A 5,239-nucleotide genomic window follows, 5' to 3' on the forward strand; every position below is an offset into this window, starting at 1 on the left:
AGCTCTGGCTCCGGCAGTGGGATTTAGGGCCAGGAACTCGATCCCACAAGATCGAGACTGGACTGGGAAGCGGAATTTTCTCCTGCGTCCCTGGGGCTATCCGAGGGTGTCTGTCTGTGGGTTCCACACGCAGCCTCGTTCATTCTAGAACAAGAGCAGCAGCTACACCCTCTCCCTGGTTTTCTCAGGTGCCGGCGACACCTGCTTAATTGACCCCCTGTGTGGTTTTGCACATTTGTGTGCAGCGTGCACTTCTGAAAGCTGGGACTTGTGTTTTCTGCTTTAAATAGGCCTGGCTTCCAAAGCGGGCTCTGGACCTGCCAAGTCTCCGGGACCAGATGGAGAAGGGAAGCGCGGGCGGCTGTACACACAGGGATGCTTGGCGGCACCGCCCACTTCGTGAGGTCCTGGCACTCCTGCCAGAGGCGGGCCCTGCTGGAGGAGACCACTGTGACCTCACAAATCCCCCAGGGGCTGAGAGACAGTGGCGTCTGGCTTCCTGTCACTTCAGCCTTGCTCCAGCCTCAGTCCAATGGAACAACCTTCCTTTGCTCCACGGTTACCACCTGGGATCAGATGCTAGAAGTCAGCTCCAGAGCTGGTTACCTGTGTGTGTCCCCCACGTCTGAAAGAGGGCCAACAGGAGGTTGTATCCATTTGACAGCCTGCCTGGTCCTCTTGAGAACATGCACATGCAGCTCAGTGGCTGACATCTCTTGTTCTGAGAGAGGCCTCGGCCTTTAAAGGGTGTGCCTCAAGTTCTTGGTCCTAGGAGACCTCAAGGAGAGGGGCCCGAGGTGAGCACCACACAGCATCCGTCCCATCCCAGCCAGGCCCCAGGCAGCTCAGGGCTCCGCTTCCCGCCTTTGGAGCTGGGACTGTGGTCGCTTCAGTGAGGTTGTCCCCTGACCACGCATTGGCCAGACGGGGTGTGGGTGGCGGGTCAGTGTCACCTTTGTCCAGTGGCCGGTGGCTGGGGAGGGCTGGGTCTGGTGAGTCAGCTGGAGCAACGTTCTCCTCCTGGCAGCTGTGGCATCAGCTCTGGTTGTTAATTATCTAGTATTATTTAGTGTTACCATTTGACCCCACTCAGGGTTTGTTAGAGTGGGACCCACATGTGTTATAAAATGTAGAAAATCCATTTATTTTGTATGATTTAGATTTCCAACTCAATGACCAGCTTTGATGTTTTTCTGCTTTGAGGGAGCTACTTACCTGGTTAGAGTAGATGTTCCAAATAGACTTTCCTCCCTCCCCATTGTTGATTTCTATTTGGAATTACTCAACTTTTATGATGCCAAATATTTCCTGAGTGCATCAAGGGTGTGAGTGGAATGTATCTTCCAATAGGATTAGGTAATGCATCACACTGTATGGATTGCAAATATTTAAAAACCAGGCAGTGTAGTTTTAAACCTCAGAATGAGGAGGCATGAGAAGAACTGATGTCTGTGTGCCGGGTGGGGGCCGAGGGGGTGGGCAGGCAGGAGTAGCAGGCACTGCGTGTCGCCCTTCGGTGCATGTGGCCCCCACCAGCCTAGCCTGCGACATGAAGGTGCAGAGGCTGAAATGACTCCTGTCCCCTGCGTATTCCTGTCCCCTCCGTGTTCCTGTCCGCTCCGTGTGGCCTGGCTGTGTTGTTCACTGCAGGATGGCGAGGAGGGGGCCTCAGGGGCTCTGGGGCTCTGGCCATGTGGGGGATGCAGGAAGGACACAGCCTGTCCCTCCCTGGCCTCGGCCTTTGCCTGGCCCTTCTATGGTTCAGATGCTACCCAAGCAGTGTAGCCTTTGAGATCATTTACCCACACCTGCAGCGTTTTGCATTTTCCGTCCACACCCTTCACAGGCAGTGTGGCCAGCCCTGTGCTGTGGATTGACATGGAGCTGGTGTCCTGTGCTGGTTACCTGGGGTCTGAGCTGAGACTGGCTTTCGTCTGGTGGTCCTCCTCATGAAGGTGGGGTTCTGCCATTTGTCGCTTAGCTGCTTTCCGGGGGAGTCGGAGGCTTAGGTTGCTGTAAGTAACCAGAAGCCACCCTTCAAAGTGACGTCGTATCTTCACAGCCGGAGGCGGAAGCGGTGGCCACTGGGCTGCTGGCGTTGTCCTCTGTTGTGATCTTTTACTTCTCAGCGCCTTGCACCCTCTACTTGTCTGCTGTCATTTGGTGGCGTTAACCAGATTTCAAAGTGCAGCATTTGGGACCGTACGTGTCAAATCTTGATAGGAATGAGTTGGGTGCCGGCTGTGCTGTGCCAGGAGCAGCCATGGCCACCCTCCCTGCTGTCCTGGGGCTGGCGAAAGTGGCTGTGGCTTTTCCGCCTGCTCTAGGGCTGGTGCTACGGGGGTCAGGCTGCAGCAGCGGAGCTGACCGTCACGTCTGGCTGGGAGCCCACTGGTCTGTTCTTCCTTTTTTCCACCCCAGCTCAGGCTGCCTGACCCGCGTCCCCCCTTCACGGGTCATGCTCATTGCTGGGCCCTCCCCTGCCCAGCTCTCAATTCCTGACTGATCTGCCTGACCCTGACCAGCTCACACCAGAGTCCCAGCCCAGACCCGGCTCAGAGCATCACCTGAGGAGCAGGTGGGTGGGTGGTGTCCTCTGTGATGGGCAGCTGACCGGGCTCTGGGCCACCTGGGCTCCCCAGGCATCTCCCTTCCCCTCTTATCCCCAGGAGGACATCAGGTGGACATGGTGGGTGGGGTCAAGTGCACAGCTGGAGTGGGCTGCCTGCACAGTCGGGCCTGGCGGAGCTGGCCTGGTGTGGATGCCACTCGAGGGAAACTAAAAATACAGGTGTTCTTTGACCCAGTAACTCCACAGAGAGTCTTCATTCTACAAGGAAACCCCAAGGGAGCAGAAGGAGCAGAAACGTGTGTCCTAGGAGGCTGCCTGGGACTTTGTTCCTGGAGCAAAGTCCTGTGAGAGAGCAGAGGACGGTGGACACGGGGGGCTGGTCTGTCCAGAGGGGGCTGGTCACATGGGTAGGGCACAGGGAGGATCTGGTTAGGAGAAAGAGTAACTCTCAGAAAAACAAGCAGATCACGTTCTTATGTTCATAGGACAAGCAAGGAGGAAAATCCTGTCCAAATGTGTATTTGCCTGAAGAGACGTACATTGATGTGTGTATGAATGTGGCGAATTCACATGCCACTGTTAACGCAGGTCACCTGGGGCAGGTGAGAGTTGACTGGTGGAGGGAGGGGCAGCCAAGACGGAGGGAGGAGGTTGGTGAAACCTGGAAACAGGAAAGCCTGGGCCTGCAGTGAAGTTTGTGTGACACCATTTTGCTGACTTGTATATCCGCAGCTGTAAAGACATTAAAAAACTCAAGTTGCCATTAGACTTTACGTCCTGTCTGCGGAGGGTGAACCCAAGGCCTGCGTCTGGCTCAGGTGAGGCTGACTCTGCTTCTCCCTTGGGCCCAGGGGATGCCTGGTCTCCCCCAGCACTGTGCCTCCCAGCTGCTGACAGCGGCCGCAGGAGTTTCCATCCCATTGTGGTTTCTGGCTGGGACCCTGTCACCATGGTCACCACGGCCACTCCCAAGCTGAGGAGAAGGCTTCTGACCTGACAGGAGGGAGCCAGGGAGGAGGCTTGTGGAGCTGCCTGCAGATGCTCTCAGAGGCTGTGGGGAAGGTGGCGGGATGTGCCCAGGCGATGAGGGTCTTGCCCAGGACGAGGCCTGCGGAGCTGCTCTGCTTGCAGATGCTCTCAGAGGCCGCGGTGAGGGTGGCGGGATGTGCCCGGGCAATGAAGGTCTTGCCCAAATGTTGGAGACGGAGGGTAGAATCCTGCTGTGGCCCCACCCAGGCTTCCCCAGTGCACTGCTTTCCAAAGAACGGCACCAAGGAACGAGGCTGAGAGACCGAGAATCGGCTTCTGTTACCGGATGCTTAAATGAAAACTTATGAAATAATAAGCTACACAACATAAAACCAAACATCTCCCATTTACTAGTAATTAAATGCTTAAACATTTAAATTATCCATATCTTATGTTTATCAAATTGCCAGTAGCCTTAAGGCTATAAAAGCATGAGTTTCTCAAGCTTCCCAGATGTTTCATAGCTTGAGATGGTAAATCTCAAGTTGTCAATTAAACCTTTCTCACAGTGGATTAGCACGACAAGCGGAGACATTCACTCCAGCAAGCAATAAAGCCCGACCACAGCAAGGTTTCCGTGATTAAGAAAGTAAATCTCCTTCTTCGAGAATAAAGACATAAATGCCATATTTTTTTTGCTGGAGAAGTGATGTGGGAAGATGCCCTCCAGAGACTGTCTGTCAAACATCCTTGAAGAAACATGTCTTGGTGTGCTTATTGCAGCACACATTGTCTACACTGAACGCCGGCGGAAGCTCTGCTCTGCTAAATGCTGCACACATCACCCGCTTCCTCGAGCCGCCTGAAGGCGAAGCTTTTAGGAGCAGACCTGGCTCATCAATATCAGCCTGCCCAAGGCTCCCCCACCCAGGAGAGCAGGGTAAGCAGCAGCAGGAGTCCCGAGAAACCCCCGAAGAGGCCGCATTGTCGCCAGCAGCCTGCGAACGAATCCAAATTCAGAACAGCCGTCAGCTGACGTGGCGAAGCAGGGCCACCGCCCGCCCGTCTTAGCTGGGTGGGAAGAGGGATGGTAGCTTCTGACACCCAGTAAGTGCCATTAACTCCCCTCTTTCCAGCAGGGAAGAAGGAAGCTGTGGAGCAGTTGGCTTGCCCTGGGAAAGTGTGTCCTCATTAGCACAGGAAAACAAAGCACGCGTGTTGAGATTACTTCTCTGGTCTTCTCTCTCTTGCCCAAAGCTTGCACTCTCTTGTGTAGAATGGAAAAATGAAACCATTGCTGTCACCGGCAGTGTTTCGGTTATGACTGCTGTGTAACAAATCACCCCAGAACCGAGCAGTCGATTTATGGAGCTTTCTGGTTCAGAAGGTCAGGAACTTGCTGAGGGTGCAGTAGGGGTGCCTCGTCTACTCCAGCACGTTCTGGAGCCTGTGCTAGGAAGACTTGGAACTCAAGACTGCTGGCAGGGTGTCCACACACAGCTTCTCTGGATAGTATGGCCTCCTCACTGCATGGCGGCCTTGGTGGGGGCAGACTCGCACCTGGCAGCTCATGCATGAGAGTTACCAGGAACACAGAAACAACGTCATCTCACACGACCCAGCCTCAGAGTCACTGTGTGGCACCTCAGCTCCCCAAATGTGCACACCTTTCTCCTGTGGCTGATACCCGTGTAGACC

General features: G+C 54.8%; 1 long non-coding RNA gene across 2 annotated transcripts; it reads left to right on the forward strand.

The window, feature by feature from the left end:
• The first annotated feature begins 525 nt into the window (after positions 1-525).
• LOC108543371 (uncharacterized) lies at positions 526-4,752 on the forward strand. Of its 2 annotated transcripts, XR_001889548.1 has the most exons (7): positions 526-797; positions 1,847-1,955; positions 2,422-2,578; positions 3,058-3,174; positions 3,305-3,390; positions 4,111-4,481; positions 4,678-4,752. It is a non-coding gene; the product is annotated as an uncharacterized LOC108543371 (long non-coding RNA). The 2 variants fall into 2 exon arrangements; XR_001889549.1 differs by lacking the exon at positions 2,422-2,578.
• Positions 4,753-5,239: the final 487 nt, after the last annotated feature.

This window comes from Rhinopithecus bieti, unplaced genomic scaffold, assembly GCF_001698545.2.
Source record: "Rhinopithecus bieti isolate Rb0 unplaced genomic scaffold, ASM169854v2 scaffold_24263, whole genome shotgun sequence".
Taxonomy (NCBI): domain Eukaryota; kingdom Metazoa; phylum Chordata; class Mammalia; order Primates; family Cercopithecidae; genus Rhinopithecus; species Rhinopithecus bieti.